At 43.3% G+C, this 24640-nt stretch overlaps 1 pseudogene; it reads right to left on the reverse strand.

Moving 5' to 3' along the window:
- Positions 1-23596, reverse strand: part of LOC115776946 (NACHT, LRR and PYD domains-containing protein 12-like) — a 170083-nt pseudogene extending 146487 nt beyond the window's left edge.
- Between the last annotated feature and the right edge of the window lie 1044 nt (positions 23597-24640).

Below are 24640 nucleotides of genomic sequence, written 5' to 3' on the forward strand. Positions count from 1 at the left end.
CATTTAACTTCTTAGATTCCTCACTTTTTCAGATCTTACAGAAAGATTAGAACATACAGTTGAATGCCCTTTGACCCCATCATACACTAGAGGGAGCACTTTGCAGAAATGTCTTTATCAAACCACACTGGTGGATTCTAAACCAATAAGTCCACATACTGAGGGTAGGAACAACCAGGTTACTCATTCTTTGCCCAGCTTCCCCCTTCTCTCCTGCACGGATGAGCACAGCCACCATCCCCGGAAATATGGAGCAGTTAAGAAACTCTTCAGTACTCTCAAAAGTTGAGCCTATTCTTGTCAGAATGTAGTGTCACGGAGACTGAAGTGTGAGGATCCAAACGCAGACATCCAGAGCCAGATTGAGGTGGACTAAAAGTTTTGGATGTGCGCGTCCGTTTTTCTTCTTTCTTTTCTTTTTTTGTGGACGAAAAGTGAGCCATTTACTGAGGGCTGATGGTACAAAAGTTAAAAAGGAAACTGAAACCATAAACTTACTGAATCCTTTCCTCACATGAAAACATACGAGGGCTGGAAAACAGCGGAGCCAGGAAACACTGAGGGAAGGTGAAAAGACACTCTTACAAAGGGCAAGGGGAGACAGAGAGATAGAACAAGGCTGCAAGGACTCATTTATGGAAGTCTTTGGCTTTTTCACAGCCACACAAGCAGCTGCAAAGCAAGCATCCAGTCTGCAGGTCAGAGTTGCACCTGATTGATAGATTAAAAAGCTAATAAGCACATTCAGTTTCACTACAATATTACAGATTAAGCTGCCTCTTAATAGCAGGCTAAAACAACCCTTCAGGCAACCAGAAAATGTCTCTGTGTGCTCCTGATGGCCCACCACACTGCTCATCCAGCACATCACTTTGTTCCACATTGCTGGAGACTCAAATGCTTTATGCACTGCAGCCATTCCTGAGCACCAGAGACTGTAGAATCTGACAGGGCCCGAAACGCTCTATTTCTTGGAACAAATCAGGGTGAAAAAAAAGGTCATCATTGCACCCTGGAACAGGGTAAATGTCCTGTTTCTTCTGTCATTTCCAAAATACATGACATAATTCCTCAATGAGACAGAGAGTTCGAATATCCTGAGAAATGTAGTTCAGACATAAAAGACAAAAAGTCTGTGTTAAGACAAACTTACAGCTCAGTATCTGCTATACATTTAAAAGACTTCCTAATTTCTACATCTTTCTCTCCTACTAGGATTTGAACAACTCCTGTCAAACATGATACCAAAGCACTCCCTGTGGACAGAGGACAGCCCTAGTCCACATAATACAGTTGTCAGAGATGACATGAAAAAAGGGCTAACGAGAAAAGTTTAGAAACCTATTTGAAAGCAGTAGAAAAGAGCAGTCTCACGTCGTAATATTCCACTATATTCAGTTATCGCCTGTTCTGAATTTTCACTGAAGACATTTAAGCAAATGGAACCAGAAAAGGTTCAAGCTGGTAACAAATACTAATATCAAATCTGCCACAAACTTCCTGATCATTGTCATTTCCACAACAACTAAATTAAAGTGCATTCTCTACAGTGTAAAAGAAAAGAGTCATAAAAAACGAAACCAATCCATAAAAAGTAATTCAAACAACACAATAAATCACAGTCAAATATTCTTGTCTTTCCACATTTTTTAACCTTTATTTTACCTGGTAAAAATGTTTCAGAACGGTTCTCATGTACAAACACCAGCTGGCTTTACAAACATGACATATTGCACATTCCTTCTATACAACAGCAGCCTAATTGCATTAGTCAGTATTAAGTGATCTGATTGCTTGAGGATAGAAACTGTTCTTTAGCTGGATTGTCATTGCTTTAATAGTCCTGAATATTCCAAGGACAAGAGCTCAAACAGGCAGTATCCAGGGTGTGTTGGGTCTGTGAGAATATTTCCTGCTTTTGTCAGACAGCAGGAACCATGAAGTTCTTGAAAGGTTGAGAGAGGTCAACGAATAGTTTCTCGGGCAGAGGTTGTGGCTCCTTGAAATGCCTTCTTCTCAGCTGAGGTGCAACTGCCATACCACCTTGGAACATTTTTTCAAATCTCTAAACCAAAAATCTCTAAAACCAAAACTTCATAATGGCATCAAAATGGTTTTATGTGCGCTCAAAAGCACCACTTTGAACAGAGACACAGAAACACAGCATCAATATACTACGAGCATTCATTACACACCACATCAAAAACTGCAAAACACAAAGTCTTGTTGTTGTCTTCAAATTCTACAAAAGGTACAAGATTATGAAGCAAAAACCAAAATGGGACCGCCACCCTTCCTTTATATTTACAGCAATGACTCCTGATTACCATGGCAACACAGGATCTGCTGAGACTGCGTCATTCACTTTGTCCGACTTCAGTCATTCACACCAAAAATAAAACATCTGTTAAATGTTTCTGCGTTATTTGTATTTATATTTCAATAGACTTTTGTGTATACAGCCAAATGGATTGTTCAGTCAGCAAGCAAAATGCATTCATTCATCATTTTCTTGATATTACATTAAATAATGTAACACAGTAAGAAAATGCATGCAAAAATAGTTGATTTAATCATCTTTGAAAGCAGCCACTTTGCAGCACTAATTCAGTCCCATCAGTAAAATCATTTACTTTCAGTGATTTTGTTTCTTCACAGAGTTTAATTTCCAAACTGCTGAACAAAAATGCAACAATAAATGTATCTACTGAGGCTGTTGGCAGTGACACGACGCTATGTTGCGACTTCAAAATAAAAGCACAGAAAACTTTCAAAATCAAGTATTTTTCTACTCTGCAGTGTAATATTTGGGTGGGACAAATGCGCCTGTCCTGCGGTGACCTCAGTCAGATTTTATTTTTATGGATTTTTTGGGCTAATGTTATTTAGCAGAGTGAATTGTTCTTTCTCTTCTGCTACTCATCCCACATTTCAAAGACATCCTTTGTTATGTCTAATTTATAATTAGATATATGTGATCATGGAAGGCGACTCTAAAGCAATGTAGAAAAAGAAAAAACAAATAACAGAAAGCACGGAAATGAAAGCTATTTATATAAAATATTAAAAACTTTTGGGTCTCCTCTAAAAGTCTACTGGTTAAAATAATGGGTGGAACTAATTTTGAGGTGACTACTGTTGTGATTTGGGCCTATATAAACATATTGAACTGACTGTATCACCTGAAGAATCTGTCTCTTTATTGCTCATCTTTATAACAGTTCATGTAGAACGAGCCACAAGGGGCATAAACTGGAGCTGGATATTCTCTTTTGAAAAAGGGCACATTAATTATGTTATGAAAAGGATGCTTTCTGGAAATTTTCAAAAATTCATAAAGAAAAAGTCAAAATTTTAAAGTTCAGCTCATATATTTTGTAGAGCCTTACCCAAAGAGTATTTGTGCCAGATTTCAGAAGATTTCAAATATAAATGACCGAAGAGTAACAACTTTAGCAAAGAGTTGATGGATGGACAACTGGCACATGCAGGATGGACACGGACAGCTCTGTATTGGATAAGCTCCACTGACTGCCATCTGGCGCTGACAGCAGAGCTAAAAAGACAAAATGTAACCACTTTAGGTACATTTTGGATTGTACATAACAGACTATAAATATAAGTGCCACAACTGCTGTCCATGCACTGGCTTTACAGTGTTAATGATGGGAGGCAATCCAGTATTTCCTTCTGCTTCATTCCAGCAGAAGTCACTGTCAAAGTTCAAGTAGAGACTTTATTAAATACCAGCAGCATCAAGATCCATAACTTTGTTCAAATAGCAGGCTGCTTCATTACTGACTCTGAGGCAGAATCTAAATGAGATGGATGATATATCATTCACAATTATTAAAATATTTTCCAAACCGTACAGTAATGAGCAACAGGAATGTTCTATATGATACCTGTTGCATACATGCAGTGTAGTACACATTTACATTAAAATTCAAATCAGTTTATTGTACCCTATAAATTCTAATATATAGGTGTATCTATTTATTAGTGCAACAATACCACGTTTTAATAGATAGGAAAGAGTATATTTGATACCAAGATTTCCAGCATTTTTTAACACCAGGATCTTTTAATACTTCCAATTACATAAAAATGCCAAAGAACCAGGTGAAATTAAATGGCATGAAAAAAAAAGAAATCAACATTTTCTTTGTACACTTTTTTTTTTTTTGGGGGGGGGGGGGGGGGGGGGGGCATCTGGAAAAGAGTATGCTTTATACGCCTTGGAAATTGTTGATGATTGTGAATGACCCCTAAATAGACGTGAACAAAAATGAGTCCCTTTGCATTTTAGTTTAAACAGAAAGGTCATCCCTTCGCTCAACAGTTCTGCAAACACTTACTAAACTTTCCCGTATGAACCGACTTTTGCTTTCCAGTGTGATAGTTTTTCATCTTACACTTTCAATATTTTTTCTATTTTAATTTAGCATGGAGATAACCAAGAACAGCATTCCTAAGTCTGTGGCTTGTGGATAAACTCAGAATTGTATTTGCAGTTAGGCAACAGCACTGGAGAAATTCTGAAAATTATCTTTAAAACTAATCACAATGCTTTGGCCAGTGCTGAGATTATCCATCCATCCATCCATCCATTTTCTTCCGCTTATCTGGGGCCGGGTCGTGGGGGCAGAAGCCTAAGCAGAGAAGCCCAGGCTTCCCTCTCCCCAGCCATCTCCTCCAGCTCATCCGGAGGGACCCCAAGGCGTTCCCAGGCCAGCCGAGATACATAATCTCTCCAGCGTGTCCTGGGTCTACCACAGGGCCTCTTCCTGGTGGGACATGCCCGGAACACCTCACCCAGGAGGCGGCCAGGAGGCATCCTAATCAGATGCTGAGCCACCTCAACTGGCTCCTTTCGATGTGGAGGAGCAGCGGCTCTACTCTGAGCCCCTCCCGGATGGCCGCACTCCTCACCTTATCTCTAAGGGAGAGGCCAGCCACCCTTCAAAGGAAACTCATTTCTGCCGCTTGTATTCACGATCTTATTCTTTCGGTCACTACCCAAAGCTCGTGACCATAGGTGAGGGTAGGAACGTAGATCGACCGGTAAATCGAGAGCCTCGCTTTTACACTAAGCTCCCTCTTCACCACGACGGACCGGTGCAGCGTCTGCATCACTGCAGAAGCAGCCCCGATCCGCCTGTCGATCTCCCGCTCCCTTCTCCCATCACTCGTGAACAAGACCCCGAGATACTTAAACTCCTCCACTTGAGGCAGGAACTCATCCCTGAGCCGGAGATGGCACTCCACCCTTTTCCGGCTGAGGACCATGGCCTCAGACTTAGAGGTGCTGATTCTCATGCCAGCCGCTTCACACTCGGCTGCGAACCGTTCCACTGCGAGCTGGAGGCCCCCCCCTGATGAAGCCAACAGGACCACATCATCTGCAAAAAGCAGAGATGAGACTCTGAGGCCACCAAGGAAGAAGCCTTCCACCACCTGGCTACGCCTAGAAATTCTGTCCATAAAAATTATGAACAGAATCGGTGACAAAGGGCAGTCCTGACGGAGTCCAACACTGACAGGAAACAAATCCGACTTATTACCGGCTATACGGACCAAGCTCTCACTGTGGTTGTACAAGGACTGAATGGCCCGCAACAATGGGCCAGACACCCCATACTCCCGCAGAACCTCCCAAAGAACACCCCGAGGGACACGGTCGAATGCCTTCTCCAAGTCCACAAAGCACATGTAGACTGGTTGGGCAAACTCCCACGCACACTCGAATATCCTTGAGAGGATAAAGAGCTGGTCCAGCGTTCCACGACCAGGACGAAAACCACATTGTTCCTCCTGAATCCGAGGTTCGACTAACGGACGCACCCTCCTTTCCAGCACCCTGGCATAGACCTAACCGGGGAGGCTGAGGAGTGTGATCCCCCGAAAGTTTTAGCACACCCTCCGGTCTCCCTTCTTAAAGATGGGGACCACCACCCCGGTCTGCCAATCCAATGGCACTGCCCCAGATCTCCACGCGATGTTGCAGAGGCGTGTCAACCAAGACAGCCCTACAACATCCAGAGCCTTCAGGAACTCAGGGCGAATCTCATCCACCCCAGGGGCCCTGCCACCAAGGAGTTGTTTAACTACCTCCGTGACCTCACCCCCAGTGATGGTCAAGTCATCCCCCTCGTCCCCAGACTCTGCTTCCACTACAGAAGGCGTGTCAGTGGGATTCAGAAGGCTATGAGGCAGTGCTGAGATTATGATTATTTAAAATGATTACTCACAATGTTTGGAGGAAAATTGTATTTTAAAATAAATGTAAATGAATCCTAATATAATTAATGTGAAAACGCATCAGAAAGAAAGCCAGAAAAGCAAAAAAATCAAATCAAAAATGAATTTTGAAGTAAACCATACATGTGGCAGTCTGGTGGAGCGAGAATTTTGACCTTTAAAGGAGAGTTGGGGGACTGAAAGACAAAAACAAAAAGCACCAACACAACTGTGACACGCAAAGAGACGCAAAAGATTTATTTTGATCGTTTTGTTTATGGCTGAAGGCCAAAATTGAAAATGAAATGAAATAAGAAAAGCAAAGACTAACTGCATAGCCACACACACACACACACACACACACACACGCACACACACACACACACACACACACACACACACACACACACACACAGTGGAAAAAGTGCACCTGCAAGTCTACCTTTGTTTTCAGGCCATCACTTCAAGCATCCCACTGTGCAAACCTCGTCACATGTGCTGCTGTTCAACATTAACATTAAAGGTCATTAATCAAATACGCTGCGTTTTCAGCGACCTTCCAGTGTGACCTGTGAAAATCCCCACAGAAACACAAAGCATGTCAAGAGTTGTCACTTAATTGTATGAGGAAACATTCTGGTGACAAAGCCTGGCAAGCATTTGCATCACAGGAAAACACAGCTGTGATGTTTTGCAGATAACACCATAAAGGAGTCATTACACATTAATGTAGCTGATCATAGAAACTTGAAGAAACGAGTCTTGCCGGTCCTCCGGTTTTCTTCTGTCAGACTCTTGTTTAGGAAAAAATTTGCAAACTTATCTAAATTACCTTCACTTTCAGCGGCCACAGAGACACAAATTCTGACAATTCTTCCAGAAGCACATTTGTGAGGTCAGACGCTGATGTTGGGTGAGAGAGCCTGGCTGCTCAGATTGATCCCAAAGGTGTTCTGTCAGGTTCAGGTCCGGACTTTGTGCAGGCCACACAAGTTCTTCCACACCAAACTCACTCATCCATGCCTTTGTGGACATGGATCAGGACAACCACCAAACCCAGACTCGTCCATTGGATTAGCAAACGGAAAAGAGTGATTCGTGCGTTGCGCTTGGTGATCTAAGGCGGTCTGTAGTGATCAACTTTTTAATTATGTACCTCAGCATCCACTGATTGCTGACCAATCGCTTCCTCTTTGTTATAATCCCACTAACAGCTGGCTGTGGAATATTTAGCAGCGAGGAAACTTTATGGCCTGACCTGTTGCACCGGTGGTCACCCCAGGGGAATCTTCAAGAGGTTTTCAGAGCTGCCTCTAAAGCTGACTCTGTGTAGGAAGCTCGTTTTCCTGGTCATAGGTGAAGGTTGGAGAATTGAAAAAATGCAGGCTTTGCCTTCTGTCACAGTTCTCTCTTTACCTATAACATGACAGGTAAACAGGTTGGTTATGAAGGAAGACACCTGAAACACTTTCATTCAAAAGTAAGTAAGTCACACATGCATATGCGTGGACTCGGAGGAGACAGCAGGCCTGTGTGTGCTCTGTCTCTCTGAGCCCGTGTTCCTGTCTAATCATGACATTTTTATACTGTCAGCCTCCTGTTATCTATAACACAAACAATCTCTGGGTGCTACCAGTTGACCTTTGTGACTCGGTCTTGTTCAAGCTGGTTTTCATGAGTCGGATTCGTCAGCTGTGGAGTCATAAAGCACATCTTCTTTCTGATGTTTTAATTTGTCATAGAGAAATCTTGTCCAGATTAATGACAGAACATGGTGACATTGGTGATGCTTTAATTGTCCTTGTGGCTGGTCCTCAAGATAAGATGCACTGAAACAGAAAAGTTATTCTAGTACTTTCTGATCAGTTGCTCTCTTTCTAATGTATTATTTAATTATTTATTATTTGGTTTTATTCATTAATTTACTGGAGTTTACCTCTAAACATTTGTCCTTTATTCACTGAGTAAAAAATAATCCCTAACAAACACTGAGAATAATGCAGATCACATGCGTCCATCTCATCTACAGGGAACAACTCTTCCCTCAAAGTAAAGCTTTACATATATTGTTTAATGTCTATTCACTATCTTTTCTTTTTTATAATTTTGATATGATATGGGTGATTATTCTTCTGTTTGATTTTTTTAGGTGGATCTCTCGCACACGGTCACACAGGGCGGGTTGTGGCCTTTGCTGGAGGAGATGTCATTCTGCCGTGCAGTTTCAATATTTCTGACAACAGCCAGTTTCCGACTGTCGAGTGGTCCAAAGAAGGCCTGAAGCCAGACGTGGTCTTCTTGTACCGGGACGGCTGTGAGACCTACGAGATGAAGAATCCTGCCTTCGAGTACAGGACGAGCCTCATCGTGAAAGAACTGAAAGATGGGAACATCTCATTACGGATCTCCAATGTGCAGGTGTCTGATGCTGGAAAGTACCAGTGCCTCACGTTCCTGAAAAAGGCCGGCAGGAAGGTTACAAGAGTGGAGCTGGTCGTGGGTAAGTCCATTTCCTAAAGTCTCTTAAATATATACAAAAAACACCCTCCAAATGATTCCAACTACATTATATTAAGTTTTTTTTTCTATGGTTAGGTTTGTATTTACTCATTTTTGCCAGATTTGGAATTTCTCATATCCAATTATAACAGAAGAATCGTGAGGCCAGAACGATTTAAAATGCAACATCTTCTAGTTTGTGAAATGATGCATCTTTAGCATGTAGCTAAAACACAGCCTGAGTTTACCTGCCAGAGCAGATATGCCCTGGAAAGTGTCTTAGTACAGCACTTTTCCTGCTGTTCACAAAGCAAACTGCCTTTGAACTGTGACACGTGCACAGCTGCCCTCGTTAAGCTCAAAGATAAAAATACAGTATAGTAGGTCCAAGAAAAGAGAACCTTAAACAGCTCTTCTTATTCATAAAATCATTGTAAATGATGCTGGATGTTGATTGGACAAAATGCATGTTTGGGAAAATACAGAACAGAGATGAGTTTAAATACAGAAACAGCCATTAGTTGCAGCCTTAAGGTGGTGACAAATACGGTAAATATGGTACATGAGCACAGGCTCCGTGCTGTGGGTTAGGAGGTAGAGCAGGCCATTTACTATTTGGAAGGTTGGTGGTTCAATCCCTGGCTGCTCCAGTCTGCAAGTCAAAGTATTCCAAGGGGCGTGATGCTGAGTCCCGAGCTGCTTCTGGTGTTTTCATCGTAAGCAGATGTCGAAAAAAGTGTTTTTATGATTGTATGAATGGAAACATGTTGTATAAGTGCTTTGAGTGCTCGAGTAGAAAAGTCATATATAATAACCAGTGCATTTACCTATGGAGGACCAAAACTGACATAATAAGAAATAAAAGCAGAAATATATATATAGTGTATATATTTGTTTTGCCTTTTCCTTATACAAGCCTTTGTTCTTTTTACATTTCCTCGTCCGCTTTTCCTTTTCCATATGCATTTCTGCTCATTATGCAAATGAGGAGGCTTGTCTTCTTGCTCCAGCTCCTCTACTATTGGTCAATAAACAGGAAGGAGCAGGATCCATGTGCAGGTCCGCCAGGCCTCCGCCCAACACACACTGCACCCGACCCCTGCGACACCTCCTGCGGGTGATGGGCCTACAGGAGGCCTTCACCTTGTTGTGAAGATTAATGCTGTGATTTGCTACTTGATGCTGTATTTCTATTTAGATTGTTATATTAATGGTGTGTCTACGTTGCAGCATATTTACACCCCTTCCTTCACACGGCTGCAAGTCTTTTGTTATGGAGGAAAAAAGCATGAATTTATTTGAGGAGCATTATTATTTAAATATGCCAGTGGTTTATTTTTGAGCAGTTTCTCCTGTACATCTACAGCTGAATGTTAATAAAAGTGTGTGTGAGACATCTGGGACATGTAGCTTTGACTCAGAAGAAGCCACAGGTAACAGGAAGCTTTCACGTCTCTGAGTTCTTCCAAATGATTTGTGCAGCTCAAATATCCTGTGTTCCTAACATCCATCCAGCTGAAGTGACAAACAGGAAAACGAAGCTCATTTTATCCACAGTTTGACTTGAACTTAGTTTGTAAACCAACTATAGAGTTTGAGTTAGTTCCACTTTTTTCCTTTGCTCATTTTGATTGATTTCAGTGAAGCAAAATGTTTTGGACTCTTTGTTCTTTGCTTGGTTTTGGTTCACTAGAATAACCTGCAGAGAGCTCCAACAGTCAGAGTGGCCTCATCTCTGTTCACTCCAATGGAGCTTTGTTTGTGAAATATCAGCTAAATCTAATCTAGAAATAATTGTGTGTGTGAGCTCAGGAGGATTGAGCCTGAAGACTCTGCAGTGAGACAGCACCCTGACCCTGAGACTCCCCCTGACAGCTTCAAGCTTCTGATTTGGAAGAAAGCCAACATGACGCTTCCCAGTGCTCTGACCTTTGGAAGGAAAAGAAAAGGTCAAAGGTGGAGCCTGAATAGGATTCATTTGCATATTTGCTGCTGTTTGAATCCATAGCTGAGATTGTTGTTTGTAAATGAAGCCAAACATTTGTCTCCTCCTGGTGTCGCTGGGATAACTGTACATGTACTCTGATCTGTGAGTGAGTGCAGCACAGCACACAGCAGCAGAGACTGGATACAAGGAGAAGAGCACAAAGGACACACAAACACTGGGAGACATGCTGTTCATTTGATGACTTTATTAGAGATTTCCATCATGGAGTCATTGTGGGAACGAACTGCAGGGAAAAGAGCAAAGATCCAGAAATCCAATCCAGAGTTTCTCTGTGACAAACACAAACATGTTAAAGACACAAATAGACATTAATAGTCTTTAGTGACTGTTCATCCACATCAGTGTTTGTGTTGAAGACATCAGTGTTGGTCTCAGTGTGGTTAACAGCAGTCAGCAGTCCAATTAGAAAAAGCTCATTTCAAACACTTCATGCAGTTCATCTTCTCACCAGCAGAGGGCCACAAATCACCATCAATGAAGACTTCAAGGAGATGTTAGTGACATCAGAGCTGCACATCAACATCTGATCAATATGGAAGTTCATGTTTCTGTCATTGGATCAGTTCAAAAGCACAAAGCATGCAAATGTGCTCTTATTGTGAAAAGGTGCTCCTGCTGAGAGCTTCCTTCCTGTCCTGCTTCCATCACAGCTTCCAAAAATGAGTCCAACAGTAAGAGCATGTGGAGAGGTTGGAAAAATGGCATTAAGAAAGAGAAATCAAAGATTTGGATGGATTTGAATGAGCTCAGACTTGTTGAAAATGCAGAGGAGCTGTTGTGAAGTGAGCTTCAGAGAAACACAACATCCTGATATTCACTGTGAAGCTTTGAGTGGAAAAAGACAGAAAAACAACAAGTGGATCCTGGAATAATGGCAGCTTCCATCTTTAAAGGACTGAAGAGGAAGAAGTTTACAAGGAATCATTGAGAACAGTTTCAAACATCAACTGATTGAATCCATGAATGTGAAAACGTGTTTGTGAGTGAAAGAGACAGACATGTACAGACTGAACTATCTGTTCAACAGTCAGAGTGTTTCTCTAACAGGAGGACGCTCTTTACACTCAGCTCAGCACACACACACTGAGGAACCAGGAGACCAGAACATAAACCCAGGATAAAGAGGTTCAGTGAATGTGGTGTTGAAGGTGTGGAGGTGGATCAGAGTGTCAGAGGAGACTCTGTAGAAGGACAGAGTGCCAGCAGGACAGTCCACATACACTGCTACTCTGTTAGAGCCAGAGGAGGAGGAGGAGGAGGAGGAGGAGGAGGAGGAGGAGGAGGAGGAGGAGGAGATGAATGTTCTTCTGTTATTGTGAATGACAGACTGAGGACGACCATCATAGCAGTCCAGACTCCAGGACTGATCATTCCATCCAAACAAACAGTCATCACTGCCTCCTTTCCTTCTGATTCTTCTGTAACTCACTGATATATAAACGTTTCCTCTCCACTCGACCTCCCAGTAACAGCGACCAGTCAGACCATTTCTACACAGCAGCTGAGGAAGAACATCAAACCTGTCTGGATGATCAGGATATGACTGAACCTCCTTCACATGTGTCACCTTCCTGTTGTTGTCAGACAGTTGTAGCCATTTGTTCACTGTGTTTGTGTCGATTGTGAGTTGACAGGAATCTGATGGAGAGAACAAACACAATCCAGCTGCAGTTATTGATCCATCATCTGTTCATTGATTGACACTTTGATGATGACTCCTGACATCAGAGATGTGAATGAGTGATGTGACAGTTTGAAGATGGTTGAATGTGTGCTGCTTTGTTTTCATCAATCACATTAAAAACACACTTACACTTCCTCAGACCTGGGCTCAGCCATCGCACTCCAGCAGGCTCCGCCCTGAAAGGAGGAGGGGGGTCAGAGGTTATTTCCTGTCTTCCTCTGAGCGTCTGCGTCTCTGTTTTCTACATGTTTTTGTTCTGGCTCGGCCGCACGGCTAATTTCCCTTTAGGGCCGATGAAAGCGAAGCTGCGAGCACCACGAGGGATGACCGCATCATTGAACTGTTCTCAGATCAGCATCAAAACCCTGCAGCTGCAGGTCTGACCCGGCTACAGGCAGAGGCAGTGATGGCCAGTGGGAGCCTGTTTGAACCCTTTGGAGTTCATTCTTTGAAGCTTTCAGTCTGGATGTTGTTGATGAGAAAGAAAGCATTCAAATGCAGCACTGGGCTCATCAAACTTCTTCTCCATCATTAAGCAGAGGAAAAGAAGTGACAGAGTCACAGCTGTGCTTCAGAGGCACACACACACTTGAAGATGTCTGACCTTTGAATATGACAAGTATAGGAAAATGATCCACGGATCAAGGAGATCAGATCCTGTGGATTAGTCTGCAGCACCATCAGATTGTTTTCCTGTTTTTGTCTCAAAGTGTCCTTTATACAGTCAGAAAGGCACAAAAGTCAAGAGGATTTAACCCAACAGCTGAAATGATGTTAGAACAGAGGATGTCCACGTGTTGGGCTCTTTGTCTTTCAGCAGTGCTTCACAGGATCTTCCAGTTACACATTGTTTTCACACTGGAACAACATTTGAATCTTCATTTGAACATCAATTCAAAATGACTCATTGAAGGGAATTTGCAGCTTTTGTCTTCCAGCTGAGAACTTAGAAGATCTGCAAACTGCACAAGGTTGTTAAAAGACTTGAAGCTGGAAATGAGCTCAAAATGGAAAACTGGCTCTGAAATCTGAGACTACATCACGCAGAATAATCACAGCAAGAAGAACAACTTCCTCTGTGGAGCTCAGGGGCGGAGCTCAGGGGCGGGGCTATTAAGAGGAGAGAGCAGAGGAGACGACGAAGAGGAGAGGGCAGAGGAGACGACGAAGAGGAGAGGGCAGAGGAGACGAAGAAGAGGAGAGAGCAGAGGAGACGGCGAAGAGGAGAGGGCAGAGGAGACGACGAAGAGGAGAGGGCAGAGGAGACGAAGACGAGAGGACAGAGGAGACGAAGACGAGGAGAGAGCAGAGGAGACGAAGAGGAGGAGAGAGCAGAGGAGACGAAGACGAGAGGACAGAGGAGACGAAGAGGAGGAGAGAGCAGAGGAAACGAAGACGAGAGGACAAAGGAGACGAAGACGAGGAGAGAGCAGAGGAGACGAAGACGAGAGGACAGAGGAGACGAAGAGGAGGAGAGAGCAGAGGAGACGAAGACGAGAGGACAGAGGAGATGAAGAGGAGGAGAGAGCAGAGGAGACGAAGACGAGAGAGCAGAGGAGATGAAGACGAGAGGACAGAGGAGACGAAGAGGAGGAGGGAGCAGAGGAGATGAAGAGGAGAGAGCAGAGGAGACGATGAAGAGGAGAGAGCAGAGGAGAAGAAGAGGAGAGGAAGAGGAAAGAGCAGAGGAGACGATGAAAAGGAGAGAGCAGAGGAGACGATGAAGAGGAGAGAGCAGAGGAGACGATAAAGAGGAGAGAGCAGAGGAGACGATGAAGAGGAGAGAGCAGAGGAGACGATGAAGAGGAGAGAGCAGAGGAGACGATGAAGAGGAGAGAGCAGAGGAGACGATGAAGAGGAGAGAGCAGAGGAGACGATGAAGAGGAGAGAGCAGAGGAGAAGAAGAGGAGAGAGCAGAGGAGACGACGAAGAGGAGAGAGCAGAGGAGACGACGAAGAGGAGAGAGCAGAGGAGAAGTGACGTGCATGAAACAAACAGGAAGTGAGTGAAGGACACAGGAAATGCTTCCAGCTCTTCCTCCTCTATCAGACATCCTCTCCATACCTGAGAGTGTCCAGTCTCCAGCGTGGATCCTTCAGTGCGGCCGACAGCAGCTTCATTCCTGAGTCTCCTGGATGATTGTAGCTCAGGTCCAGCTCTCTCAGATGGGAGGGGTTGGAGCTCAGAGCTGAGGCCAGAGAAGTACAGCCTTCCTCTGTGATCAGACAGCCTGACAGACTGCAGACACACAAAACAACAATCCATCTGTGAGCAATCATTTCCTGTTTGTCACATACAATAACATCTATCCATTTCCATCCATTCAATTTCATGAGGCTTTATTTTTAAGTGAAAATTGCCAACAGACAACAGCATCATCTCAGGTTGTGTAACAGTGTAAGGTAACAGCCTCCGATCTTAGAGAGAAAGCCCCAACCATCAGACAATCCACTGTGAGCAGCACTTGGTGATGGTGGGAAGGAAGAACTCCCTCTGACAGAAAGATGCTTCCAATGAAAACAGGCTCCAGGAGGAGCTCGGACCATGACTGGTTTCAGTGTGAGGGCAAAGAGAAGAGAGCAGAGATGAGCTCAGAGAGACAAGAACCAAACACAAACTAAGGAGAGAGAAGAGCAAAGTTAAGGAGCTGCAGTAGTGGCAGATCAAAGCATCAGGAGGGAAAAGAGGGGAGTGCAGAAGAAATGCATCATGGGAAGTCCAGCAGCAGCCTGAGCCTATAGCAGCAGAACTAAGGGAGGCTTCAGGGTCACCTGATCCAGCTCCAACTAGAAGCTTGATCCAAAAGGAAAGTTTGAAGCTGATCTTATAGCAGAGAGGGGGTCTGTCTCCTGGACTCAAACTGGGAGCTGCTTCCACAGCAAGTTCAACATTTGGAAAAAGCTTTGAAAAAGTGTTTGTGCTGCACAAGAACATCTGGCCTTGGTATCCTGTCATGTCCTGGAGTGTTGAGGAGGAGAGGAGCCAAATCCAGATGCAGAAGCAGACTGACTGAACCTTTGATTAGTTTGATGGAAACAAAGTGCAGAAGAAAAAGCCATGAAAAACTAGAAGGAGGATCCAGAGAGGCAGGCAGCACCTGAGGAGGACAAACTGAGCCTGAGACAAAGTGGACATCCTAAAAGTATCTCCTATCTCCTTTTCCTAAGCTGGGAGGTGGCAGGAGAATTAATAAGGACTCAGGAAAAGAGAAGAGCGCTGAGAATCTGAACCGCTTCACACTCGTCTCTCCTTAACAACGTGATGCTGGATGTGTTGGAACTACAATGTGCAGAAGATGGACTACAAAACCCACATCTTCCTTCAGCACAGTGTGTTCTTCCCCTGCTGTTTGATGCAGCTCATTTAAAGGAGAGCAGCCTGTTAAAAGCTTCATTCCAAAGGTGGAATCTGAAAGAAAAAGGAACATTTGGGCTCAGATTTCCTGACGTCTGCAGCTCAAAGACTTCTTTGGAAGTTCAAAAGCTGCTGGATTCACTAAAGAGGCTCAGAGTCAGTTTGGGACTCAAAGTTGTGGACACCAGGATTTTTGCTGCTGTCCTGATGGCATCTGGATTTGGAGGAGTTTGACTTTGAGGAGGAGAAGATTTCAATGAATCCCACAAACATCAGTGAGAGAAACAAAGCCCATCTTCTACCTGCTGTGGTCGTGATGGATGCTCAGAGGAGTGTTTTTAGGAGGGGACATGTTATCAGAATGAGCACTCTGCATGGACGGCTCAAAGCTGTGAGCGCAGCTCCAAAACTCTGTCCTCAAACTCTTCACTCAGTCCTCACGCTGAGTGTTTAGAGCTGAGCTCCACTTCCTGCTCCTCAGTAATGCTGATCTGACTGAAACAGAGCACAAATGAACTGAGCTGCTTTTTCTCAGCAGTGCGCACACAGAGAGCCACTTCTCTCTGCTCAATCTGTGACCAATCAAAGCTGTGACAATGCAGCTCTCCATCAATCTGTGTGAGTGTGTTAGATTCATGCCTGAATGCTGCAATGTGCTATTGAAAAATCCCATGTTCTATGTTCCTGCTGATCCACTCAAACTCCTTTCCTGCTCCTTGTTTAGGATTTCTAGGACTGACATTAAATTCCCTCCATCCATCTCTGATCCCAGCTGAGCTGAAGTCCAAACCAATGAGAATCCTGCAACACAACAACAAAGCTCACTAAGTCAATGATACCTGCAGCCCACCTGTGCTCACTGTGGCAGGTAAGGGCCCTGGGTTCTTTAAAGCGAACAACCTTCATGAAACACGAGGACTTCCAAGAAGATTTAGTGTCCTGAGTCTTGTTCTTCCCTTCAGATGAACTAGAAGAACACTAGAATAGCTGCACTGCAAACTGTGCAGTGTGGGCAGCAAAGTTAGCACACTCACAAATGCTCAGTGTAACACTGAGTCACCAAATCCTCTGAACTTCTTAGCAGGAAATAACAGGAAGAAGCAAACAGCACTCAAAGCAGCTGCAGAACACAATGAACTGAAATGATTTGGAAATGTTTAACAATGAAATGAAAGATTAGAATTTCTCTGAAATGTCCCTTTAAGTTTGCTCAATGACAAAAGTCTCAATGAGGCTCCATGAAGCAAAGGTGGGCCCACACTCTCTCTGCACACACACTCCAGCCAGCAGATATTCTTCCAATAAACCAACTGGAACACCAATGAAAGCTGCTGCAGGCCTGAAGTGATGCTCGGGAGTGGTGTGTGATACTGCAAATTTTGTTATCGATCCGAAAAGGATCCAAATTTTGTGTCCTTTTTCACAGCAGTGTTCCACTTTACTGGGATATTTTTATCTCATTTATGTGATAACGTCTCAGGAGCAGGCGGCACTCATAGGGATCATTGTCTGTGGAAGAAGAGTCATGTGACCTGTGAAACGCCTCTGTTAGATTGGTTAGATGCTGCCAGCCCCGCCCCTTTCATGTGACCCTGCAGCAGAAACCCTGGGTTAACTTAACCTGATAACCATGGTTTATCCTGATCACCAGTGTTAGGCTCAGTGAACCCAGATCCCCCAAAGAGACCCTGGGTATGCTGAGCTGGCTTCGTAGTGCAGGGCCCTGGTCTCCAAAAAAGTCCAGTTTCAGAGTCCATAAAAAGCTCAAAGATGTGTTTTATTGTGTTAACTAATTATTGTGGAGAGGAAACATTACAGTGAGTCAGTGCTCATTAAAATGTGTTTGTCAAAGTGATGAGTATCAGGAGAATTCAAACTGCTCTTATTATGGCCTCCATGCAGAGATTTCTGGGCCACTTCTCTCAGTGAGGAACCTTCCTCAGCAAATGGATCATTGGGAAGCACTCACAGACTGAGAGGAAGGACAGGGATATTTATACACCTGAGATAATCAGGAAACTGAACACAGCAGGTAACGAGACACAGCTGAAAATAATTAGACAACTACAGGAGAGGAAGTCAAACTAAACCTAAGACACCAGAGACGATACCTACCAAAATAAAAGAGGAAGCATGACTGAAACACAGAAACCTGAGTGACCTTAGCAAAGAGAGGAAGAGGAGCAGTGAGGGAACTAAATAAACCTCACAAATACAAACAGGAAGTAAAACTAACAAGAACTGAAGGCTCAGAATGCCTGAAAATCAAAGCTATGAGCAAAGATAAACTAAGAAACCCCAAAGCAACCAAACAGTAGCTCAGTATTGAATGGCCAGTTTATTACAGTGAATAGCATTTAAGCATTCAATGCAGCTGCAGTTCTACAACACCCAGTCACATGTTTGGTAAAGATCCAGATAATCTAATCATTCTCACTGTGTGAGGGATGTTCAGAGTTCAGCTGTTGTTAAACTCAAAAATCTATCAGCAGGTTCTGCCATGAAATGGAAACCTTTTCATTTCCATGATCTGCTCCACTTTGTTTATTGTATTGATTGTTTTCATCAATGATCAGCTGGTCCATCATTATGAAGCCTATCTCAGTGACTTTGAGTGTAGACGTAGACAGAGAGCTCTACCAGGGAGACAACCACTCACAGCCACATTCACACCTATGGACCATTTATATTAGGTTACAGTCAGAGAACCAACACAGGAACAGGGAGAACACACGAACCAGCTGTGAGACACTAATGTACCTGAAGAAAAAAAATAGATTGGATTCCTCCATCAACTGAAGCAGGTTTCATTCTGATGACTGTAGTGATGGGGAATGGCTGTGGATAATAACTACTGGACAGACAGTGGAACACTTTATCTGTCTTTTAAAATATGTGTAAAATTCCTTCATTGCAATGAAAAGCAAACAGTTAACCAGTATCACCAATAACCTCTTAAACTGATCATCTACATTAAGACATTTCTATCATAAGTTTCCTGAAATCTTATTAGATACCCAGTCATTCAGTCATTTTCATTAATGTCCTACAGATGCCTAAACAAGTCATTTGGACATTTTTATCCTGCCAGTATGAAAAGAAAGTGGTTATGTTATTGAAGTAAAACAGACCTAAATATCTAAACTAACCAGTGAAAAAATGACATTTTCCTTTTAAAAAAAAAATGTGACTATAAGTCTTTAGACAGTAATTCAGACTCTAATAATCCATCATAAGATAAATAAAAGGTAATTTAACAGTTCCATGAAGATTAGCTATTTGTGCTATAATTAAAATCAGATTTTAAATAATCATCAGTGGAAAGGTCTGAATCCTGACCTGAGAGTTTCCAGTATACAATGTGGACTCTGCAGTCCAGCAGACAGAAGCTTCAGTCCTGAATCCTGCAGGTTGTTGTTACTCAGGTCCAGCTCTCTCAGACTAGAGGACTGGGAGCTGAGGACTGAGGACAGAGCTTCACAGCTTCTCTCTGAGAGGTTACAGCCATTCAATCTGAAAAATAGAAGATGACCAATAAAACAACCACTTCTATTAAAGTGACATCAAGGTGTGGTGAGGAGATAGTAGATTTAGCAATATTTAATCCTGTTTTGTTTTTGTTTTTTCCAGAATCCTTGATCTCTTACTAAAATGCAACAACATATGAATGTATTTAAACTTCAGTGGGTCAAAATTTTAATCGATTCATTTTGAAAAATAAGATATAATTTGATCTGACCTCAAAATATTCAGTTTATAAGTGAGACTCTGCAGTCCAGCAGACAGAAGCTTCAGTCCTGAATCCTGCAGGTTGTTGATACTCAGGTCCAGCTCTCTCAGACTAGAGGACTGGGAGCTGAGGACTGAGGACAGAACTTCACAGCTTTTTTCTGGGAGGTTACAGATACTCAGTCTGAAAATTAAAATATTAACAATAATACAAACACTGTTAGAGTGTAACCAACACCAATTAGCAATAATTAACCTGTATTAATCTGCATTTTAAAGAATCTTTAATTGTCTTGTGTTGAACAGGTTAGAAATAATGAAAATAATACTAAGACACAAGAATAAATTAATATGGTTGATTTTTATCTGCTGAAATGATTTATTTGGTTAATTTTGTCAGTTTATCACAAACAGAATATCTATTGTTCTGACCTGAGAGTGTTCAGTTTGCAGTGTGGACTCCCCACTGCAGCAGACAGCTTCTTCACTCCTGACTCCTGCAGGCTGTTGGTACTCAGGTCCAGCTCTCTCAGACTACAGGACTGGGAGCTGAGAACTGACAGCAGATCTTCACAGCTTCTCTCTGAGAGGTTACAGCTGCTCAGTCTGAAAAATAATATTTGTGATCAGCTGAAAATCAGTTTATATGTTGGACCTCAACAAAAACTGCAACAAAAACAAGTGTGTGTCCTCTACAATTCATGAGAAACAACTTAAAATTTAAGACTGGAAAAATAAAGCATGTTAAATTTGCTCAGTAGAAACACAATTATACCAACATGTTTAAAAGGAAACCAGTGAAGTGCTGATAGATTTAGTGACACTAGTTCAGTCCCTGCTGGCACAGGCCTGTTTTAATATCTTTGATTATTGTTGCTGAATGCAGTTCACAGTAATCTTTATGTATCACATCCTGGACCCTGGTGTAGCCTCTCATTTTATCCTCTAACTAAAACAAGCTGCTTTAGCTCCTCCCCCTTTAAGGCCACCCTCCCTAAAAGTCTACTTTCTTCTGATTGGCTAGTTTCATGAAGCCTGCTGAAGAGCAGCAGTCATTGTGAGCTCCACCTCCTCCACCTTCTGATTTAGGAATCCTGAAAAACTGTAAACCTACCAAAAACCTGATTTCTGTCTCATGATTGGGAATCAAATCTTCTCAGATCCATCTGTACATTTTAGAGCCTGATTCTGGAATATGACAGTGGAAACAGGAACATCCACAGCAACAAAGATTACAGCAGGACGTCTCTGTTTGGGAAGTATTCCCCTCATTACCTGCTTAATGTGAGGAACACTGGATTTAAACACTAGCTGTAGAAAACAGTGTTCCTGTTAAAGGTGTCTGTGAAGGAGATGAGCTGAAATGCTGACTCAGGAAATCCCAAAGATAAAGCTGTGAGTCAAATGTAATTCTGTGGGAACTCTGGTTATGGCAGCCTTACAGTCAGACATGCTTTCTGACAACTAACAGGAACCTTAGTGGAGCCAGTTTGTCCTCCATGCTGGATGCAATTAGAGCAGCCATAGCAGAGATTACAGAGGAAATAAGGGACTGCACTGAAGGTGGGACACAAGCCAGAGCTTGGATTAGCAACATCAGAAGAAGATGTAGTTACAGTCTGCTGTGAACAACCTGAGGCCAGTAAAGCTGCCAGGGGGCCTGACAAACCGAAGGTCATCTGTACTGAGTGGATGGACAAGGACATTTTTATGAACCAGTGACTGAGATTTGACAACATGAATCTACAAACAACATAAGGAATAAGATTGAGTTCAGCAGCAGCTGCAGAGCCTGGGTATATGATACAGAGTTACTGAGAACTGAAGAGAGAACAGTACAGAAAGAACATTGATTGGATCCTTTGGGATGAACAGAACATGCCACAGATTTTTCTTATTATGGGTTTTTGTTTTTGAGACATTAATGATGGGAGTTAATGACCTATGGGTCTGGATGGTACTTTGATAAGAGTTAGACACACAAATGTCTCAGAAACACTTTCTGCTGCTTTGGGACATTAAAAGTATCATAAGCTTGATTATAGCTGATGATCATTGAATTCATATTCTTAAGTTTTTAAAAGAACAGCACCCATCACACTGTTTATGATAGAAATAAAGGGATGATGACATATTTACTCACAGAGCTTTGTTGGAGGCTTTGACCACTGGCAGCAGCCTCAGCAGAGCCTCCTCTGAAGCAGAGTATTTCTGCAGGTCAAACACATCCAGATCTTCTTCTGATGACAGTAAGATGAAGACCAGAGCTGACCACTGAGCAGGAGACAGTTTATCTGTGGAGAGACTTCCTGATCTCAGGGACTGTTGGATCTCCTCCACTAGAGAACCATCATTCAGTTCATTCAGACAGTGGAACAGATTGATGCTTTTCTCTGCAGACAGATTCTTACTGAGCTTCTCCTTGATGTACTGGACTGTTTCCTGATTGGTCTGTGAGCTACTTCCTGTCTGTGTCAGCAGGCCTCGTAGGAGACTCTGATTGGTCTGCAGTGAAAGACCCAGGAGGAAGCGGAGGAACAAGTCCAGGTGTCCATTTGGACTCTGTAAGGCCTTGTTCACAGCACTCTGATGGAGAGCTTGTAGCTTTGGTTTATTAAATAATTTAGACTTCTTGAAGGTTGTTTGTTCTTCCAGCAGATTGAGTCCAGACTTGATGAAGGTCAGATGGACATGAAGAGCAGCCAGAAACTCCTGAACACTCAGATGGATGAAGCAGAACACCTTGTCCTGGTACAGCCCTCTCTCCTCTTTAAAGATCTGTGTGAACACTCCTGAGTACACTGAGGCTGCTCTCATATCGATGCCACACTCTGTCAGGTCTGATTCATAGAAGATCAGGTTTCCTTTCTGCAGCTGATCCAAAGCCAGTTTTCCCAGAGACTCAATCATCTTCCTGCTCTCTGGACTCCAGTGTGGATCTGTCTCAGCTCCTCCATCATACTTGACCTTCTTCACTTTGGCCTGAACCACCAGGAAGTGGATGTACATCTCAGTCAGGGTCTTGGGCAGCTCTCCTCCCTCTCTGGTCTTCAGCACATCCTCCAGAACTGTAGCAGTGATCCAGCAGAAGACTGGGATGTGGCACATGATGTGGAGGCTTCGTGATGTCTTGATGTGGGAGATGATCCTGCTGGCCTGCTCCTCATCTCTGAATCTCTTCCTGAAATACTCCTCCTTCTGAGGGTCAGTGAACCCTCTGACCTCTGTCACCCTGCTAACACACTGAGGAGGGATCTGATTGGCTGCTGCAGGTCGTGTGGTTATCCAGAGGCGAGCAGAGGGAAGCAGGTTCCCCCTGATGAGGTTTGTCAGCAGCACATCCACTGAGGTGGACTTTCTAGGGTCAGTCAGGATTGTAGTTTTGTGGAAGTCCAGAGGAAGTCGACACTCATCCAGACCATCAAAGATGAACACAACCTGGAAGTGTTCAAAGCTGCAGATTCCTGCTTCTTTGGTTTCAGTGAAGAAGTGATGAACAAGTTCCACCAAGCTGAACTTTTCCTCTTTCAGCACATTCAGCTCTCTGAAAGTCAATGGAAACATGAACTGGATGTCCTGGTTGGCTTTGTCTTCAGCCCAGTCGAGGGTGTATTTCTGTGTTAGGACTGTTTTCCCAATGCCAGCCACTCCCTTTGTCAGCACTGTTCTGATTGGTTCATCTCTTCCAGGTGAGCCTTTAAATATGTCTTCTTGTCTGATTGTTGTTTCTGCTCTGTCTGGTTTCCTGGATGCTGTTTCAATCTGTCTGACCTCATGTTCCTCATTGACCTCTGCAGCCCCTCCCTCTTTGATGTAGAGCTCTGTGTAGTTCTGATTCAGGAGGGTTGGGTTTCCTGCTTTAGCGATGCCCTCAAACACACACTGGAACTTCTTCTTCAGAGCAGATTTAAGTTCACGTCCACAAACTGCAGCACGACGTTCTGAATGAATAAAGAACATCGGTTAATGTTTTACCAAATAGATGTGACTATTTCATCTCCATAAAGAATGCCTGTTTGAATCCATGCTGTTTAATCTCTTTAAACTTCAGTAAATGTCTCATTCATCCAGCAGCTTCAATCTTTAGAGAAATCCTCTTACTGCTCTGCAGACGCTCAACCAGCTCCTCCTGCTTCATTCTCCTCAGGAAGTCCACTGTGATCTTCACTAATGCCTCTCTGCTGCTGCTCCTCTGCTCTTCATCCTCCTTCTCGAAGCATTCTGGGTAATCTGGACTCAGGATCTTCTGGATCTTCTTCAGCTCGTCCTTCACAAAAGTGATGATGTTGTCCTCCAGCAGCTGGAACAGAAGACTTTATGAATGAGCCAATCAGACTGAAATCATGGAGCCAAACATCAGATCCATGTTGGACACACTGACAATCCACTGGTCTCCAAAGAGCAGCATGGAGATGACTGTGAGCAGAATAGATGGAACAGTAGTTGTTGTACATGTACAGACCATAAATATGGAGTCCAGCTGTGTTCGATGCTGCTGGGCAGACTGACCACTGGGACCCTCTGAGCTCTGCTGGTCCTCTCTGTGGAGGAACCATCAAGAATGAGTTCAAGCACAGGAGGATTGTTCTGAGAATGTTTCCAAAGAAGAAGCTAAAATCAGGTCCTCTTTAGGACAAAAAGCTGTGAAACATTTAGTGAAGGTAAAATCAGCCGTCTGAGGTCCTTCGTTTCTCCCTCAGCTCAACTTTACATGAAATTCATGATTCTGGATCCAAACTTCAGTTTTATTTAGAGACCAAATCAGAACAAACAGGCGTCTCAGGGAGCTTTGATTGTAAAGAGCACGCAGTGGAAAAACTCTGCCAGATCTAAACCCTGCTGACCTGCTGTGGTGACCCCTGTGACCTTACTGTAACCATGGTTACTTTAATTAATCAGAGTGAGGAGGATATGACTGGACCAATATCAGGAATACTGCAGGAGCCCAGAGAATGAACAGCAACAATCAAAGACACCACAATAAACTTTAAACACGTTTTTAAGATCAGCTGCTCGTCTTTCAGGGAGGTTCTCTGCTTCTTCTGGATAAGGTCATGTGAGCTGCATGTTAGCCAATCAGCCGCAGCTGCAGTCACCTGTGTCTGCTCAGGATGCATTCAGGTGCA

The sequence above is a fragment of the Archocentrus centrarchus genome, unplaced genomic scaffold (genome assembly GCF_007364275.1).
Source record: "Archocentrus centrarchus isolate MPI-CPG fArcCen1 unplaced genomic scaffold, fArcCen1 scaffold_41_ctg1, whole genome shotgun sequence".
NCBI classification, from domain to species: Eukaryota; Metazoa; Chordata; class Actinopteri; order Cichliformes; family Cichlidae; genus Archocentrus; species Archocentrus centrarchus.